At 39.8% G+C, this 20,879-nt stretch overlaps 1 protein-coding gene across 9 annotated transcripts in view; it reads left to right on the plus strand.

Moving 5' to 3' along the window:
- NCOA1 (nuclear receptor coactivator 1) overlaps nt 1-20,879 on the plus strand; it is a 291,562-nt gene that overhangs the window by 57,754 nt on the left and 212,929 nt on the right. For 7 of the 9 annotated variants that reach the window (XM_058426443.1, XM_032172384.2, XM_032172388.2 and 4 more), the window contains exon 2: nt 13,583-13,718. The gene's annotated coding sequence lies outside the window, so the exon portion shown is untranslated. Of the gene's footprint in view, nt 1-9,803; nt 9,947-11,996; nt 12,131-13,582; nt 13,719-20,879 lie in introns of those variants that run through there. The other 2 variants (XM_032172386.2, XM_032172387.2) reach the window with 2 other exon arrangements.

The raw sequence follows: 20,879 nt of genomic DNA on the forward strand, positions 1-20,879 counted from the left end.
CCGCCTCCCGGGTTCACGCCATTCGCCTGCCTCAGCCTCTCCGAGTAGCTGGGACTACAGGCGCCCGCCACCACACCCGGCTAATTTTTTTGTATTTTTAGTAGAGACGGGGTTTCACCGTGGTCTCGATCTCCTGACCTCGTGATCCACCCGCCTTGGCCTCCCAAAGTGCTGGGATTACAAGCGTGAGCCACTGCACCCGGCCTAGTCTGTTTTCTTACTGCTGATAAAGACATACCTGAGACTGGGCAATTTACTAAAGAGAGAGGTTTAATGGACTTACAGTTCCACATGGCTGGGGAAGCCTCACAATCATGGTGGAAGGGGAGGAGGAGCAAGTCACGTCTTACATGGATGGCAGTAGGCAAAGAAAGAGGGCATGTGCAGGAAAACTCCTTCTTATGAAACCATCAGATGTTGTGAGATTTATTCACTACCACGAGAACAGCATGGGAAAAGACCTGCCCCTGTGATTCAATTACCTCCCACCAGGTCTTTCCCACAACATGTCGGAATTCAAGATGAGATTTGGGTGGGGACATGCTCAAATCATATCATTCCATCCCTGGCCCCTCCCAAACCTCGCATCCTCACATTTCAAAACCAATCATGCCTTCCCAACAGTCCCCGAAGTCTTAGTTCATTTCAGCATTAACTCAAAAGTCCACAGTCCAAAGTCTCATCCAAGACAAAGGCAAGTCCCTTCCGCCTATGAGCCTGTAAAATCAAAAGCAAGTTAGATACTTGGGGGTACAGGCATTGGGTAAATACAGCCATTCCAAATGGGAGAAATTGGCGAAAACAAAGGGGCTACAGGTCCCAAGCAAGTCCAAAACCCAGCAGGGCAGTCAAATCTTAAAGCTCCAAAATGATCTCCTTTGACTCCATGTCTCACATCCAGGACAAGCTGATGCGAGGGGTGGGTTCCCAAGGTTTTGGGCAGCTCTGCCCCTGTGGCTTTGCAGGATACAGCCTTCTTCATGGCTGCTTTCATGGGCTGGCGTTGAGTGCCTGTGACTTTTCCAGGTGCACGGTGCAAGCTGTTGGTGAATCTACCATTCTGCGGTCTGGAGGACAGTGGCCCTCTTTTCACAGCATCACTAGGTGGTGTCCCAGTAGGGACTCTATGTGGGGGCTCTGACCCCACATTTCCCTTCTGCACTGCCCTAACAGAGGTTCTCTATGAGAGCCCCGCCCCTGCAACAAACTTCTGTCTGGGCATCCAGGTGTTTCCATACATCTTCTGAAATCTAGGCGAAGGTTCCCAAACCCCAGTTCTTGACTTCTGTGCACTCACAGGCTCAACACCATGTGTAAGCTGCTAAGGCTTGGGGCTTGCACCCTCTGAAACAACAGCCTGAGTTGTACCTTGGCCCCTTTTAGTCACGGCTGGAGCGGCTGGCACACAGGGCACTAAGTCCCTAGACTGCATATAGCAGAGGGACCCTGGGCCTGGCCCATAAAACCATTTTTTCCTCCTAAACCTCTGGGCTTGTGATGGGAGGGGCTGCCACAAAGGTCTCTGACATGCTCTGGAGACATTTTCCCCATGTCTTGGTGATTAACATTCGGCTCTTCGTTACTTATGCAGATTTCTGCAGCCAGTTTGAATTCTCCTCAGAAAATAGGATTTTCTTTCTATCACATTGTCAGACTGCAATTTTTCCATACTTTTATGCTCTATTTCCCTTTTTTTTTTTTTTTTAAGACGGAGTCTCACTCTGTCACCCAGGCTGGAGTGCAGTGGCGCGATCTCGGCTCACTGCAAGCTCCGCCTCCTGGGTTCATGCCATTCTCCTGCCTCAGCCTGCTGAGTAGCTGGGACTACAGGTGCCCACCACCGTGCCCGGCTAATTTTGTTTTTGTATTGTTAGTAGAGACGGGGTTTCACTGTGTTAACCGGGATGGTCTCGATCTCCTGACCTTGTGATCCACCTGCCTTGGCCTTCCAGACTGCTGGGATTACAGGCATGAGCCACCGCGCCCAGCCTCTATTTCCCTTTTAAAATTGAATGCCTTTAACAGCACCCAAGTCACCTCTTGAATGTTTTGTTGCTTAGAAGTTTCGTCCACCAGATACCCTAAATCATCTCTCTGAAGTTCAAATTTCCACAAATCTCCAGGGCAGGGGCAAAATGCCACCAATCTTTTTGCTAAAACAAGTTCTAGCAAACAACTTCCTCCTCTCCATTTGAGACCACCTCAGCCTGGATTTCATTGTCCATATCATTATCAGCATTTTGGTCAAAGCCGTACAACAAGTCTCTACAGAGTTTGAAACTTTCCCACATTTTCCTGTCTTCTTCTGAGTGCTTCAAACCATTCCAGCCTCTGCCTGTTATCCAGTTCCAAAGTTGCTTCCATATTTTTGGTTATCTTTTCAGCAGCACCCCCGACTCCCAGAACCAACTTACCATGTTAGTCTATTTTCACGCTGCTGATAAAGACATACCCAAGACAGGGCAATTTACAAAAGAAAGAGGTTTAATGGACTTATATTTCCACGTGGCTGGGGAGGCCTCACAATTATGGAGAAGGGGAGGAGGAGTGAGTCACATCTTACATGGATGGCAGCAGGTTGAGAGAGAGCTAGTGCAGGGAAACCCCCCCTTGTGAAACCATCAGATCTTGAGAGATTTATTCACTACCATGAGAACAGCATGGGAAAAGACCTGCCCCCATGATTCAGTTACCTCCCTTCAGATCCTTTTAACAACACATGGGAATTCAAGATGAGATTTGGGTGGGGACACAGCCAAACCATATCAGATATGCCACTGTTGTTTTTGTTTGCTTTTATATGCATAGAATATCTATGAATACATAGTAAACAAGGGAAGGGAGCTGGATGATTGGAGGGAAATTCCTGTTCACCATCACTTGTTTTGTACAGTTTCCTTTTTGTACCAAGTATTTGTATTACTTAACTTTAAAAATGCTCTGATAGGCTGGGTGCAGTGGTTCATGCCTGAAATCCCAGCACTTTGGGAGGCCGAGGCAGGTGGATCACTTGAGGTCAGGAGTTTGAGACCAGCCTGGTCACCATGGTGAAACCCCATCTTTACTGAAAATACAAAAATTAGCTGGGCATGTAATCCCAGGTACTTGGGAGGCTGAGAAAGGAGAATCACTTGAACCTGGGAGGCGGAGGTTGCAATGAGCTGAGATTGTGCCACTGCACTCCAGCCTGGGTGACAGAGGAAGACTTTGTCTCAAAAAAAAAAAAAAAAAGAAAAAAAGAAGCTCTGATAGTTTTCATTTGTGGTTGTCTTTTTGTGTAAGGCAGAACACTGGATGCTCTATCCAGGCAGGATTGGTTCTGTTTCAGACAGCATAAAGACCAGTAGGAAAGGTTAAACATATGTACCATGTCTCTAGACTGCTCGTTAAGAGTTGTCATTTTTGCTTTGTCCAAATATTCTACCCATTATTTTTATTGAATTTTTTTTATTATAGTGTTGAAGAGTTCTTTGTGTTCTGAAAACAAGTCCTTCATCAGATATTTGTTTTGCAAATATTTTCTCCAAATTTGTGGCTCGTCTTTACATTTTTATAACACTATCTTTTGAACAGCAAAAGTTTAAAATTTTAATAAAGTGTTATTATTTTTTTCTTTTATCATTTGTGTTTTTAAGCATCATATATAAAAACTGTATGTCAGTGAGAGGTTGGCAAACTAACAACCTCATTCAGCCCACTACTTGTTTTTGTAAATAAAATGTTATTTGAATATAGCTGTGAACATTTGTTTATGTATTGTCTATGGCTGCTTTCATGCTACAATGGCAGAGTTGCGTAGTTTCAGCAGAGACTGGCCCTCTGCAGGATAAGTTTACCAACCCTTAGGCTAACCTACAATCCCAAAGATTTTCTTCTATGTTTTCCTAAGTTGTATAGTTTTGAATTTTTTCTATTTAGGTCTATTAACTTTTGTATAAGACATGAGGTGTGGGTTGAGGGTTTTTTGTTTGTTTGTTTGTTTTTTTGGCATATGGGCTGCCAATTGTTCCTGCACCATTTGTTGCAAGACAGTTCTCTTTCTATTGAGTTACCCTGGTACTTTTGTTTGAAATCAGTTGACCATAATATGTAGATTTATTTCTGGACTATCCCTTCTATTCCATTATCTTTGTGTTTATCCTTATGGCAGAATCACAATGTCTTAATTGCTGTAGCTTTATAGAAAGTCTTGAAACCAGTGAATCTAAGTCTTCCAACTTTGTTCTTCTTTCTATTCTAGTTTCTTTGCATTTTCATAACATTTTAGAATCAGCTTGTCAGTTTTTTTAAAAAGCCTGCTGGGATTTTAATTGGATTTACATTAATTTTGGGGAAAATTGACATCTTAACAATATTGATTGATCTGATATTTGAAAATAATGTATCACCAATTATTGAGGTCTTTGATTTCTCACTGTGCTTCATATATATTTTATATATATATTATATAATATATATTTTTGAGATGGAGTCTCGCTCTGTTGTCCAGGCTGGAGTGCAGTGGCACGATCTCGGCTCACTGCAACCTCTGCCACCTAGGTTCAAGTAATTCTCCTGCCTCAGCTCCCGAGTAGCTGGGACTACAGGCGCGTGCCACCACACCCAGCTAATTTTTTGTATTTTTAGTAGAGACAGGGTTTCACTGTGTTAGCCAGGATGGTCTTGATCTCCTGACCTCGTCATCTGCCTGCCTTGGTCTCCCAAAGTGCTGGGATTAAAGGCGTGAGCCACCACTTCTGGTCTGTGCTTTGTATTTTTGAGCACACAAATCTTGCATTTATTTTATTATATTCTATTTCTTTTTAATGTTTATACAATTGCTACTATTTTGTGAATTTATTTCTAATTATTCATTACTACCACTAGAAGTACAATGTAATTTTGTGTGTTGACCTTGTCTTCTGCAATTTTGCTCAATTCATTTAGTAGTTTTAGTAGTAGAAATTTATTAGATAAATTCAGTAGATTAATCCTTTGGGATTTTCTATATAGACAATCTTGTCGTTTGTGGAAAAAACCAGTTTTGTTTCCCCTTTTAAAATCCATCTTCTGGCTTTTATTCCTTCTTGCATCACTGTACTGACAGTGTAGTACAATATAGTACATTGTTGAATAGGAGTGGTGAGAGCAGACATTCGTGTCTTGTTCATCATCTTAGGAGACAACGTTTAATCTTTTGTGATTATGTATAATGTTAGCTATAGATTTGTTATAGATACTTAGGTTGAGGATGTTCTCTCCTGTTTCTAGTTTTCTGAGAGTTTTGAATCATGAATGATGTGGAAGTTTTTCAAACACCTTTTCTTTTTTTTTTTTTTTTTGAGGCAGGGTCTCACTCTGTCACCCAGGCTGGAGTGCAGTGGGCGATCTTGGCTTACTGCAGCCTCCTCCTCCCAAGTTCAAGTGATTCTCCTGCCTCAGCCTCCTGAGTAGCTGGGATTACAGATGTATGTCACCACGCCCAGCTAATTTTTGTATTTTTAGTAGAGATGGGGTGTTGGTCAGGCTGGTCCTAAACTCCTGACCTCAAGTGATCTGCCCACTCGGCCTCCCAAAGTGCAGGGAAACAGGCATGAGCCACTGTGCCCAGCCCAAATGCCTTTTTTTTTTCCATTAATTAAGATGATCATTTATTTTTCAATCTGTTCATGTGGTGGATTACATTGATGGATTTTCTTTCATATGTTGAACCAACATTGCATTCTTGGGGTAAATGGTATTTGGCTATGACACATATTTCTTTCAATATATATTGGCTAGGTTCATTTGGTTAAGATATTTTCCATCTATGTTCATGAAAGTATGATGGTCTGTAGTTTTCTTGTAGTTTGTTTTGGTCTGATTTTTGTATTAGGGTCAATACTATATTCTCATAATATGAATTGAGAAATGTTTTCTTCTTGTTTCTGGAAGAGTTTTTGTAATATTGGTATGATTTCTTCATTAAATGTTTAGTAGAATTCACCAAGGGAGCCGTTGTCATGGAACTGTTTTCATGAGAAGGTTTTAAATTATAGTTAAGGAATTGGTACATTTTATCTAAGTCGTGGAGTTTATTGCCATAAAATTATTCAGAATATTCCCTAATTATCCCTTTACTAGCTATAAAATCTCTAGTGATGTCTCGTTTTCATTACCAATGTAGGTAATTTGTGGCTTCTCTCTTTTTTTTGATCACTCTGGTCAGAAATTTGTTTAGTTTCATTGAACTTTTCAAAGAATTAGATTTATGTTTCATAGATATCTCTATGTTTTGTTTTCAATTTTTTTTTCTTCAAATTGCTTTGTATTTAATTTACTCCTCTTCTTTTTCTGCCTCCTTAAGGTGGAGGCTTAAATTATTGATTCAAGACCTTACTTGTTTTGTAATGTAAGCATTTCATGCTGTAAGTTTCTAAAAACTACTTTAGTAGTATCCCTTTTTTGTTTGTTTGTTTTTGTTTTTTGTTTTTTAAGAAGCAGAGGTTTAATAGGCAAGAGAAAGAGAAAGGAAAACAGCTCTCTCTCTAATGAGAGAGAGGGGACTTCGGAGAGGAAAAGAGGACAGGAGATACGGCAGTCGTGGATAGGAAAGGAGGAAATTACGATAGAAAAGTTGGAGATCCTGTTGCTAACACCCCTTTGGGCAGTTGGATGCTGAGGTCAGTCCAGAAACCTTTGGATAATACCAGGTGGTAGCCCCAGCCAGAAATCCTCAGTTGCTCCAGAACCTCTTCCAGCCTCACACGACGGCTAAATCCTCCGTGAAAGGAAGCTGGTTCAAACATAGCCAACATGGCCAGCAACCTGTGGGTGCTGGGGGATTCTCGATGTTCTCCCTAGTAAGTCACGTATCCGAGTCTATAAGAATGGCAACCACGCTAACTGTGTTTTTAATTGGCTGATTTGATTTGGCTCTAAAATGGAGGCTGAGAGCCCCAAAATGAAAGGACAGGGTTGGAGTCCGCTTCTCTACTTACCGTTTCGATGAATGTTGTACCTTGGTATCCCAGATGAGGTTCCCAATATGAAGTGGCTACGTTGTCTGGGGTAAATACCTGGAGTTCGTCATCTCACACCAGGAAAGTTTAGGACATAGACACCCACGAGGAGTTTAGAAGCGGAGGTTTAATAGGCAAGAGAAAGAGAAAGAAAAAGAAAGGAAAACAGCTCTCTCTCTAGTGAGAGACAGGGGACTTCCGAGAGGAAAAGGCCCTCCCCACAAACGTTGATATTTTCTCTTTTAATTTTCTCTCAATTAAAAATATTTTCTAAATTTTCCTCACTTTTTTGTTTGACCCATGGAGTATTTTAGAAACATGTTGTTTAATTTCCAACTCTTTGGTATTCTTAATCTATCTTTGAGTTATTAATTTTAATTTAATTCCATTTTTGGCCGGAAAAAATACATTATTTGATTTTAAGTATTTTAAATATCTTAAAGTTTGTTTTGTGGGCCAGAATACGGTCGTGTTGGTGAATATTCCCTGTGCTCCTGAAAAGAACATAGTTTTTGCTCTTGTGTAGAGTGTTCTGTAAATGTCCAATTTGATCAAGTTAGTTGGTAATGTTTTCAGATCTTCTGTATCTTAGTTATTTTCTGTCTTCTTCTATTGATTAATAACAGGAGTATTCATATCTATAACTGTAATTGTGGATTTGCCTATTTCTCCTTACAGTCCTATCAGTTTTTGTTTCATTTAATTTGAAGTTGTATTGTTAGATAGTAACACATTTAGGATTGCTATGTCTTCTTAATGAATTGATTCTTTGTAATTATATAGTGTTCCACTTATTACTGGAAATATTTCTTGTTCTGAGGTCTGTTTTGTCAGTTATTATTATATCAGTTCTGTCTTTTCTTTCTATTCTATCCTTTTTACTTAACTTTTCATATTTAAAGTGGGTATCTTGTAGATAGGATCTAGTTGGATCTTATTTTAAACATTTGATCTCATAATTTATTCTTTTAATTAGGATGCTTAGATTATTTCTACTTAATTATTGATGTTTGGATTTAAACATACCATCTTGCTAGTTTTCTGTATTTTGGGCCTTTTTTGTTTATTTTTTCCTCTTTTCTTTATTTTCAGTTCCAGGATACATGTGCCAGATGTGCAGGTTTGTTACACAGGTAAACATGTTCCATGGTGGTTTGCTGCACCTATCAACCGATCACCTAGGTGTTAAGCCCAACATGCATCCTGAATCCTGCCGTATGCTGTCTGCTTCTTAATTCAGTCCCTGTTCCTTAGTCTGAGCACTTAGGTTCCACTTGTGGTTGCATGCTTGGTTTATCTGGGCATGCTCAGGTTATGTGACATTCAACCTGGGAGTCCATGGCAACTGAAAAACAGCTCACAACTTTGTTACGTAAAAGTTGAATCAGACTGGGGTAGTGCAGTTAGAAAAATAATTTGCTACCTCTAGTATGTTTTTTTTTTTTTTTTTTTAGCTTTCGTATTTTACTTTTTAAAGTTTCCATCTCTCTGCTAAAAGGACAAGAGAGACTAAGGTGATCCTCTTTTGTTGCTGCCTCTGTCAGGTTGTTTGTGTTGGAGGCTGAATCAGTGTAATCAAGAGTTGATCTGATTTTGGGTTTTGTCACCATCATTACCCTCTCAGTGCACCACAAGCTTCATATTTCTCCAGCAGTTGGCTGCTGGTCCCTTGTGTTTAGAGAATGGCATGTCGCTCTACAAGATTTTTCTCTGTGTTCCTGTACCATCCTCATCTTCCAACAGTCTTTGCACATCTGTGCAATAGAAGTATCAATATTTCTCCTTATGTTGTTGCCCCTCTCCTAGTAATAGCCTATTGTTTGTTATTCAGTGCCATGCTTGTGGTGCAGAGCAGGCTTCTCTTTTGTTCTGGTTCAGACTCAGTTGTATTCAGGCCATTTGTCCTGGGCATCAATTGGGCTCTCTCAGCCTCAGCATTCCTGCTTTCTCTTTCTTGTGGCCTGCCCTTTCTTCCATGTATTTGTGGTAGGTCATAGCAGGAATATCCTTCTTTTCCCCTAGTGGTGATAGAAGTTTCTTCGGTATTGGTGCAGGATTCGTTGCCTAACTCTTTTTACTGCTCTGTACTTCACCACCGTGGCAGAGGTTCTTTTGCCTCTACCCCTCTCCTAGCAACATTATATCTTTCCCTGTCACATAATTGAGAGTGTTTGTCTGTTCCCCAGAGGCAGAGGCAGTTTGCTTCCATTCTGCCCTGAAGCAATGGATTTTTGCCAGGACCTTTGGTTAGAGGATTTTCTGTTCTTCTCCTGGTGGCTTGAGGCTTTTTTTCTATGTTAGAGAACAGTTGGGGAATCAGGCTTCAGCCTTGTCCTAGACACCTCCTGCACACTTCCCCTGATGATGAGGGCTCTCTCTGGTTTCCTGTCCTACTATTATACTAATCTTTCTTGTGAGCACCTGGTCAAGGCACGTGGAAAATCTTGCAACTGAGAGAACTTTCCTTATGTCTGGGGTCCCCAGCTATTCTAAACTGACATAATAGGTTACACTTCGTCTTTAAGAATTTGTTAAAATTTTAGCTGATTTTTTCTTATACTTTTGTATAGTGGCCACTTCTTTTTCTGTGACCTGCTAAAGGTCAGACAGTTTGTGTGTAGTCTTTCCTTGGAGGAGTTATCCCTCCAAGGAGAGGAATAAAATGTACTTGGAATTTTATTAAATTTACTTGGTTGCCTTGTGACCTCCACTCTTTGTTAGACCAAGAGAAGTTTTGATTCTATAAATACGATTTTTTTTTCTCATTAGGGTGGAAATGACATTCTTTGGTGGCTTTCTGCATTCTAAGCAGAAATGGAATTACTTAGAGTTCTTGACAATTTAAAAATTCTGTTTATGCTGATCCTCCTTTAATGTTTTCCCTTTTCCCTCATCTGCCTCTTGATCACTTCATCTTTTAGGATTGAACCCAGGCTATTTCCTCCATGAAGCCTTTCCTGATTCCAGTAAGTAGAATGGAACATTCTTGACTGTGTCTCTTGTAGAACGTGTTTTACTTTTTGCAGGCCCATTGAAACCCTCAGTGAGATTGGGCAGCTTTAAGATTTTGCAAGTTTATGAGCATAATGGTTGTTGAGTTTTTAGATAGGATCATAGAGTAAACGAGATAAAAGATAAAATGATGTACAAGGAAGCTCATATTTATTAATAGAATACAGATTTGTGAAATCACACTACAGAGGTTTCTGTGCTGTTTGGTTTGTGTAGTTGTTGCTTTTGAACTAACTTATTGTCAGAAATAAGACTTAAATTCATAAAATCTAATATTTGGAAAGTAGGGGATTCGTTACACAAGCTAGTATATATTTACGCAATGGAATATTGTAGAGCTGTAAAAGCAATAAAGAGACATTTCCTAACTTGGATATCCAGGACATACTGCTGAATAAAAACTACGATGCAAAACTGAACATTTTTTGTAAGAAGGCAGGAGGAATAAGACTGTATTTATAGGTAAATGTCTTTGCGTAAAGCATTGCTGGAAGAATATACAAGAAACTAATAAAAGTGGTAACCTACAGTAAGCAAGGGCAAAGTGACCTGCATGTGGATGATGTGGGAATGAGACTTCTTAGATACAGGTTTCCTTTTATGTCATTTTGATTTTTAAATCATGAATATAGTATGTATTCAAAAAATGAAAATCAATAGACATAACTATGTAGACATTGAAAGATGGGAAGATCTGAAAAATTCTTCAGAGCTGATAAAAAATGTTAGTCTATGAAACAAAAATTGGATGTGAGATGCTTTTGTTTTACATAAGCCAGCTTTCACCAATGAGAGAGTGAATACAAAGTTTGGAAAACTGTGAAGGACAAGGTTTATGAATCTGGCTCCAGATAGAGAAATATGTAAAAAGGTAGCTTTCTAGCACAATTAGGAAGGTTTTGGTTTTAGATGCAGTAGTAGTATGGATGTTCACTCAAAGTAGAAAGGAGCACTTTGTATAGGTAAAAACTGTAACAGAAATACACAGTACTTGGAGTGGGCAAGGCAGCTATTTCTTACTCATGAAATCACCAGGAATACCCTTGGAATCTGATAAGATGTGTTTATTGTCAGAAAAAAATAGATGAAAATACCAAGAATATTCTTATCACAAATTAAAACCTACGAAGAAACAATAATTACTTAAATAGGTTATAGCTCAGAGACCAACCTTATAGGCAAACAAATGAAATATAAAAGAAGAAACTTTGTAAACCAAGGAATGATGAGAATTCCTTAATGTTGCTAGGAAAAACTGGTTGGTAATTTGAAATGCAGGTCAGTTTAGAGCTAAATCTCACTCTGTACATTATATGAAATGAAGTATTGAGAAGATTAGTCCATAGAAAAATGAAAATCAGAGCATTATCTACTATTATTAAAGGGGGAGAAATTTCAAAGCAGAGAAATAATAAAAGATATGAAAAAGGCAATGATGGGCAAATCCATCCACCTGAAAATAAAAACTTCTGTATTAAGGGCCAGTGATAAGACTGAGAACATGTTAAAAGTAAGCAAGAGAAATAGTACAGGTTGAGCAACCCAAATTTGAAAATCTGAAATCTGAAATGCTTCACATTACAAAACTTTTTGAATGCTGACATGAGCTCAAAGGAGCATTTTGAATTTCAGATTTTTGTATTTCAGATTCTCAACTAGTAAGTGTAATGCAAATATCCCCAAATCCAAAAAAATCTGCAGTCTGAAACACTTCTGGTCCCAAGCATTTTGGATAAGGGATACTCAACCTGTATTTTCATAATATAAACAATTTACACAAATGGGTGAGGAAAACATGAAGAAACCTCGATTCCATTCCACCCCTAGTAGGGCTGGAAGAGGTAGTGTGGCAAAAGTTTGGGAAAAAGGCAGTGTCAATTATGGGAGAAGGACCTGATTAATGGTGCATTAAGGATTGCTGCACAGCATTCAGTGTCTAGCTGAATTTTGAGACCATAATTTTATAGCAGGATCAATTCACATGGTTGTGTGATTTTTCTCTAGCAGGCGATTGGATTAGGAGTTTGAGGGTGGTGCAGCTGAAGCAAGAAGTAGCATACTATGTGGATTTCTAGTTGGGGAGATAACCAAGATTTTGAAACTGGAGATAACAAGCGACTAGAATGGAGAAAGAGCAGGTAAAATGCCTCCAAGGGAATGAGTCTGGACTCAGGTTAGAAAAAATAGAGTGAGATATTGAATGACAAATTGAAGAAGAGGGTCATACAGCCAGATGGGACATCACAGGGAAGGAAGGAAATTGCTGGTGAGGGTCTGGAGGTGTCACTCTGGAGAATTTTGTCTCTACTGCCTTATCCTTCGCTCTAAAGCATTATTTTCGAGAGCCAGATTTAGCCCAGTGATTGAAAGAGTTGGTCAGTGATGGTCAGTGATGAGAGTTGACCAGTGAGTGGTCAGAGTTGGTCATCATTCTCAGTGATGAGAATGTAGAGATGATTTGTTTTACTTACATAAGAGGGATTTCCAGATGTCCTTGTGGAAAAGGTTAGAAGCAAGGGCAGCAGTGGGAGACCAAATGGAGTAGAGGAGAAAGCATAACTGGGAGCATGTAAATAGGACAGAGGGTAGTTGGCCAGAATGGTTTGTGTTTTGAATAAAGCCCGAGAGTGATAGGGGTAGGAGTCACAGGTAGAAGTCACTAGCCCCACATTTCTGACGCACGGTATAATGACCGTCTCTGGAGCCTGATCCACTGCCTGTCTTTGTGATTAGAGAGAGAATGTTAGTAAAAAGCTTAACCATGGGTGGTAAAGCCTAAATTAGTTTGGCCTTAAATAGCAAAAGCCAGTAAATCTCTTTTTTTTTTTTTTGAGACAAGATCTCACACTTTTGCCCAGATTGGAGTACAGTGGCATGATCCTGGCTCACTGTAGCCTCAACCCTTTGGGCTCAAGCCATTCTCCTACCTCAGCCTCACGAGTAGCTGGGACTACAGGTGCATGCCACCAAGCCCAGCTAATTTTTGTATTTTTCGTAGAAACAGAGTTTTGTCATGTTGCCCAGGCTGGTCTTGAACTCCTGAGCTCAAGCAATCTGCCCACCTTGGCCTCCCAAAGTGCTGGGATTACAAGCATGATCTACTGTACCATTAATTTAGTAAAATCTAAATTGTAATATCCCACTTCCAGTGGCCTAGGATGGAATAATAGCCATGATATCAGGTGCGTCTTTATTACAGAGTTCTTCTGCTAGGAACCCTGTTTCCTTTTACTGTTCCACTTCACCTGAAACTGGATAGTCAGGCTACTGCTGCTGGCGTGACTTCAGCAACTCCCCTTGAATACCAAGGCAAGCCCCAATTGATTTCATACCTCCTTTGGGGATCTGAGCTTTTAAAAAAGCCAGCAACTACCTTTTGTCAACTTGATATATTTATCTATTATACCTTTAATCTTTAAATTAATTTTTAAAAACTTGTTAGTAGTGACAAGAATGAGAATTGACATTTCTTGAATAACTAAAGCATCTGTGTAAGAATCTTTGTATGCTTACAAACAGTGGTGGGTTACAGTACCTAAAATCTGTAATGTTTTCAATGGCCCAATTGTGTCTTCTCTCTCCTGCTTTAGATCTATCCATACTAATGGAAATGTAACTGGAATTGACTGTGATGATAAAATCAAGGACCATCAAGCAAGATCATGCAGTAGGCAACTTTGCTTCCAAAAGAAGTTACCAACATTTAGAATTTCTACTTATTCTAAGGTATTTGAGACACAATTTTACTTTAGTTTTGACTCCTTAGTAGTCATTTTGTAGTGTTGATTTCTAGATACAGGTTTGGTGAGTTTGAAAGTACTTATATGTTAGAATGCTTAGCTCTTAGAGAAGAGTTCACTTCCCTCCTTTCCCACTATACTCCCAAAGAAACCAACTGAGAAAAGATCCAGATTTTTTTTTCAAAAGCCTACAGTACTCAGTATTCCAATGTGGTCTCACAACCAAGTACTAACCAGGCCCGACTGCTTAGAAAGCTTTTGAGATCAGGCATGTTCAGGGTGGTATGGCTGTAGACAAGATTTTAAAGGGATATATTTTTTAAAATTAGGAAAGCATGTCAATTATAAGAAATACATTAAGTGTAGATTAAATCTCAGTAACTATATTAGAAGAACTGGAATAAATAAATGTCAATTTAATAATTATTTTATTTACATTATGACCCCTGAGAAAAGTAATTGAATGCAGCACTCTGAGTCCACCTGCATGATGTCAGAGACCTTATTGATCATCCTTTAGATGGTTTGAAACCTTTCTCGCCTTTCCTCCTAAATTTATTGTTAAGGATTTTCTATTCACCAGTATGTGTCACTGTTACTCCCCATAAGCTGTCCCTGTAGGACCTTTGGGATCTAATGAATTACTTGGGCCAGAAAACCAAGATATTTAACTAAAGAATCCGGTGACACTTCCAAAACATGGGGTGGATCCCCACTTGAAAGACTACATAAGACGAATAAAACAAAAAAAGAAATATAATGTCAACAGAAAGCAAAAACAAAAATAGTTCTATGTTTTCACATTAAATTCCAAACAGGTAGAGTGAGTTAGGTGTTTATTTAAAAGCAAAACATTTTTTATTTTAATTATATTTTTTCAAATAGGCAGAAAGTATGGAAAGTATTTTAGGGGACAGGTTAGAGTTTGTTGATTTCTCTGAATATGTTACAGAGTTTTGTAAATTAATATTTTGCTAGAATATAGAGAAAGTAAAACCTGAGAAAAATGTAAATATGTATCACTTACTACTAGGATTCTTAACTTTGTTCTGTTTTAGAAGAAGACTATGTAAAGCATAAATTCCAAAATAATAAGAATTCATGATATTGGAAATCCTAATGTCATGGGATCCTTGGGTGTCCTTTCACTAGCCAGAAACCTCTGTGGCTGGTGGCGCCTTTGCCTGAGTTTTGCTCGGGCCGAGTGGGCCCACTCAGCCTGGCAGGCTGTGTGCAGCTCACACTACTGGCCTTGATCTCATGCCTGCCAAGGGCGAGTGGAGCAGCAAGGGGTGTGTGTGAGCAAGCGAGTGTGGGGTCTGGCTACTATGCACAGCCAGGCACGCTGGCTGTGGCAGGGCAGGCAGCTGCAGGCACCAGCATGGGCGCTCGCTCCCTGCAAGCTATGACTGGACCAGGTGTATCACAGGCAGCTTCCCTGTCTGGCACCAGGGAATGCAGTGGTCCTCAGAAGCTTGGAGATGCGAGGAACTGCAGAGCTCCAAAGAGGGTGTCACCACTCTGGCTTGAGGAACTCCTAGGTCTGGGCTTCCTGAAGGCTGCAGCTCTTCTCTCCTCTTTTCACCTGCAACATGGCAAGCAAGGAGCGTGTTTCAGTCCTGTTTGTGTTACGACTCTTTCAACCCTGCCATTTGATATGTCCCGAGTTCTTGTCCCACACCCAGGAAGAATAAGGTACACGGATAAATGGAGGGTGAGCAAAGGGAACAGAAGCTTTATTGAGTGATAGAACAGCTCAGAGGAGACTTGCAATGGGTAGCTCCTTTCTGCAGCCAGGGTGTCCCGATGAGTGCTCAGCTTTCAGCAGAGAGGAGACCATGGAGTTGGAGTGGGTAGCTCCTCTCTGCAGCTGGTCATCCCATCCTCTCCTCAGCTTTCAGCAGAGAGGAGACCCTGGACAGTGGGTAGCTCTTCTCCACAACTGGTAGTTCCGTTGTGTGCTCAGCATTCAGCAGAGAGGAGACCCTGGAGTGGGTAGCTCCTCTCCACAGCTGGTCATCCTATCCTCTCCTCGAATTTGGCTGAATCCAGGGTTTTTATGGGCTTCCCAGGGGTTGAAGTGCATGCTGATTGGTTCATGAGTGGGCCCAGAAAAAGCACTATAAGTTCCCATTCCAGTCCACGGGACTGGCAGCCTGGCCCCAGGCTTCAAGCCTTCTCTGGTTTGAAGGTGAGGCTTCACCAGGGACCTGCCCCTTTCTGTCCAGAAGCCTATCTGCCTCCTACCATTGTTCATGGTGCCCAGGCTGTTCCTGATGAGGGGCACTTGCAGGCCAGTATCGAGCCTCTCCTTGGCCTCTCTCCCATGCTCGTCGGCACCCACGCAGCTGGGTTGCAACAGTGCCCGGCCTTGGCCTCAACTTTGCTCCGAGATTGGAGCAGGTGCTGGGAGCAGGAAGAGACCAGGCAGTGGGAGTAGGCACTTCTGAGCCTGCAGGGGCATGTGGGGCCTTCTTGGGTCCCTAAGAGTGCAGAGAAGTCTGGGTCCACAGTGGTGGGTGGGCAGTTGCAGCTGCACCCAGGAGGGCGGGCCTTCTGCCTGCTCCCAGCCCCTGCTGGCTCAGTGGAGCACACAGCCCTTCCTACACTTAACCCCACTGCAGCTGCTCTAGATGGGCTGCTGCTGCCATCACTAAGACTGCCTCAGCTACCATAAATGGATTACCTCCTGGAAGGGGTTAGTGTAATTGAGCAGTTTTTGCTAAAGAAAAATTATCTCAAATCAAGTAGCAGATGAAAAAGAGGTTACTTTGATGATAAGTTTTAAAACGTCCCTGGCAATTAGTAGATGTATTGTACTTTTCTTTGTTTTCTTGATGTCATTTGAACTCAAATAGTAGTGATGATTAAATATATAGTTTGTCTTAGTACCAGAGCCATTTTACTTGTTTTTTTAGGTATATCTTTTCTTCTTACTTTCACTTAGGAACATTAGTGGAATGCCCAAGCTTTGTAAAGAATGATTCTAGATATGGGAAAGAATATAAATTATTCTGTAACTTCATTATAAAGGAAGTTGAAGATGTCTTTTATTCAGAATGCTTACTCTTGGGCTAGGAAGACTAGATACACCCATCTGAAGCCATTTATGTGCAGTCATAGAATGCGCACATCAAGTCACAATCTAGAATCCCTTTCTAAGTAATATACTTAAGTTCTATATTCAGACCTTAACAAAAGTAAAGATTAGGGAATAGGAAGTTCTCATCAATTGAATTTGCTAATTGGTTGTCTAAAAGTGCCACATAGCCTAAATTAGGTTGCTTAAATTTTTAAATTAGGAATTTCTTGTTCATCAGTTTCTTTTTTTAAGACAGTCTCATTTTGTTGCCCAGGCTAGAGTGTGCGGTGGCATGATCTTGGCTCACTGCAACCTCCACCTCCTGAGTTCAAGCAATTTTCCTCCTTGCCAGTAGCTGGGATTACAGGTGTGCGTTACCACACCTGGCTAATTTTTGTGTTTTTAGTAGAGACGGAGTTTCACCATATTGGCCAGGCTGGCTTGAATTCCTGACCTCAAGTGATCTGCCCGCCTCGGCCTCCCGAAGTGCTGGGATTACAGGCATGAGCCACTGCACCTGGCCATTTATCAATTTCTCGTATCTCCTCGCTGTTTTTCAGATGTTCACAGAGTGATATCCCGTATTCATATTTGTCATTTTCCATTTTGAAAATGAACAAAAGTGAAAAATCTCACAAATTTGTGCTTGGAAGAGTTTTACATTTGAACTTCAGATTTAAAGAATATGGGATTTTGTTGTTTTGGGGGATAAGAGCAAAATCAATACTTGAGACGGGAAGTTAAGGCCCTGGAACATTTGCAAAGTTATATGTCCTGGATTACAGTTTACATTAAATTAAAATGGTACCTTTTAAAAATGTTTTGTCTGGACTCAGTAAAACATTTGAAAGCAAATTTTGGCCAGTTATATTAAGGGAATGGATATTCCCTGCTACAGTTTTTTTTCTGTGCTATGATGGAAAGAGCAGAAGCTTTACTTTCATGCTACCTTGGGAGAATTGAATTAATATTTCTTAGTTTCCTTTTCTGTAAGAATTAATTTTTAGAGGTGATAAAGAATGAAATGTGTGTGAAATAATGAAAAATAATGCTTTTTAGTGTGAAATTAATGAATGTTGTTGCTAAGACAGGTCCACATTACTGTATCATTCAGAGGTATCCTTTTCATAGCAAAAAGCAGATCTACTCACTACTATTGAGAAGCTTGTAAAACCAGTTTCAAAGTTAATAGCAAATATTATGCTTGCAGAGAAAGTAAAATGAGCTTTTGGCACAAATCCTTTATCAAAGACATACCATCTGGAAAAGCAATTACTGTCCTGTGCCCATGCCAGTATTTTGTTTTTCAGCTGGATGAAAGCAGTGATGTACAGAGGATATACTAGTGCTTGATACAGATGTGTTACTGTTTATCACTGAAAAATCACTATAGCAGAAGAGTTTTATGTTTTGTTGTTGGTCGGTTGTTTTTTTAAGCCATTATAGCCTAGAAAAGCTGCATTGTTTCCTTCTGATCAAAGCACCAACAACTATAGCTGCAGGAAATGGTCTACTTGCTTTTTAAGTAAAAGAAGTTGCAGCAGGATATCAATTCATATCCCACTTTTTTCAGAGAGGAGAATTGGCATTTAGTAATGTGACTTTTTGTCATGATTCAGTGTTGAAGAAAATAGTAAAACTTGTGGATGTAAGCAGTTTTTGCCACTAAAGCCACCTCTTTTCAGAGTTTTATGACAAAATAGTAGCAACAGTATTTTGCTTTTTCACAGTGATATGCTAGCTGTATAGGAGGAAAGGGCTTACATGTTTGTTAATTTTTTAGTAAAATGAGATAAAGATATACTTGCTACTGATATTGTCATTTCTATGATTTCAAGGGACATAACTAGTACCTGTGGTATTTCAAATAGTCTGAACTTACAACTTTATATTCATGATATCATGAATTTCAATGTTAAGGATGAAATATGAGGATTTTGTAAAAGTCTGAATTATGGTGTAAAATAATTCAACCTCTGAGAGTTTGACCATATCCTCAAACTTGATGGTTTTATTTATTTATTTATTTTTTACTGAATTTGGGCTAGGCACGGTAGCTCAGGCCTGTAATCCTAGCATTTTGGGAGGCCTAGGTGGGTGGATCACAAGGTCAGGAGTTCAAGACCAACCTGGCCAATATGGTGAAACCATGTCTCTACTAAAAATACAAAAATTAGCCAGGTGCAGTGGCAGGCACCTGTAATCCCAGCTACTCGGGGGGCTGAGGCAGGAGAATTGCTTGAACCCAGGGGGCGGAGGTTGCAGTGAGCCAAGATTGTGCCATTGCACTCCAGCCTGGGCAACAGAGTGAGACTCCGTCTGAAAAAAAAAAAAAGAAAAAAAAGAATTTGTATTATACATGTCTAAAAACCACATCCAAATTTTGAAATAGAACATGGAGAAATACTTTCCAGAGTCAAAATGCAAACAGAAAGTAGATTAGGAATCCTTTTTTCAATTTCTCAAGTTGAAGCACTTAATTTCCAGCTTTAAGTGGTATATACTTTTTTTTTTTTTTTTTTAGCATTCAAGGGAATGCTGAAATTAAAAATCAGTGAGAAGTCTTGCTGTATAATTTCTGGGTCCACGTTCAATCATAATATCCAGGCTGTATAATGCCACTGATTTATGATTTATAATTAGAGATTTTTATTTACTAAAAATAAAGAACAAGAAAGAAACCAGCTGAATATGAAAATTGGTTTATGGTTCAATCTGATTCCATATGTGGGTGTTTGAACATCTTGCAGCGAAGTTATCAAACACTGATAGGGTGGCGACAAGACAACTCAGGTGCTTAACTGAATAGGCTCTGGTTGGCCAAAGAAGATGAGACAATCTGAGCGTCAGTAAGCATTAACTGCAATATAATGAATCATATCAAATATATTTAAATCCACAAGTTCGTAATGATACTTTAAAAACTCATTAGTTTTCTTCAGAGTATGCTAAGGAGCCAACTGTGCTTCAGAGCAACCAAATAGTTGCTGAGAGGAAGTTTCTTTTCTCAGAATAAAACATCACCATTTTCTAATGGATTCCTGGACCTAAGCAAAGATCATGAATGGCTGCTAACTGCACAGGAAGAAACGGACATTAGCTTCCTCTTAATGAAAGTTCACAGTGCTGCCCATGAAGTATTCTTGCCAAAAAAGTTGAACCCGAATCTCATCAAGTCTCTAGCTCTACCAGTTTACAGGAAACACAGAAGACAGAGAAACACATTAAGTGACACCATGTGAATGCAGTTAGCAAAATATAGGTTATGGGGAACTCTTTAGAGACATATGACTTGTTTTTCAACAAGCAACTTGTAGGGAGAAAAAAGAGAAATGGAGGAGGAAACCGTAGATTAACAGCAGTGCCTGGACTTAATATTTGAGTCTAAATTTTAATAAACATTTATGAAATAGGGAAATTTTAACACTGACAAGATATTTGATATTAAAGAATTATTGTTAATTTTTAGGCGAGATAATAGTATGTAGTTATGTATTTTTTAAAAGCCTTTACCTTTTAGCGATACATAATGAAATATTGATGTAACGAAAGATATGCCTGGGCTCCTGCGTCCTTACTATCTGGAGTACAGGGGAGGTTGTGGGTGAGGATTAAGTAAGATTGGCCGTTAGTTGATCGTGCAACTAGACACTTGTGATTTGGGGGACAGTGTGTGAGGGGGTGGGAGTAATTCTTGATAATATTCCCTAAACTTTTTTGAAAAATTCCATAGGAAAAAGGTCCAAAAATGCAGTTGAATTATGTATATTTAGCAACCTGCTCAATTATATTTCTAATAATTTCTTGAGTCTGTTGAGTGTACTATATAGAAAATCTTATTGCCTACAAAGGACAGTTTTACTGTATAGTGCTTACTGTTTACCAGGCTCTATTCTCAGCACTTTATACATATTTACTCATTAGATCCTCACAAGAATGCCTATGAAGTAGACATTAACTTGCAAAGGTTACCCAGGTGCTATGTTTTAGAGCTGGGATTTGTATCCAGGCATTCTAGCCCTAGAGTCTGTGCATCTCTAGTTTTTGTATCGCTCTTTATAACTT

The sequence above is a fragment of the Hylobates moloch genome, unplaced genomic scaffold (genome assembly GCF_009828535.3).
Source record: "Hylobates moloch isolate HMO894 unplaced genomic scaffold, HMol_V3 SCAFFOLD_13, whole genome shotgun sequence".
NCBI classification, from domain to species: Eukaryota; Metazoa; Chordata; class Mammalia; order Primates; family Hylobatidae; genus Hylobates; species Hylobates moloch.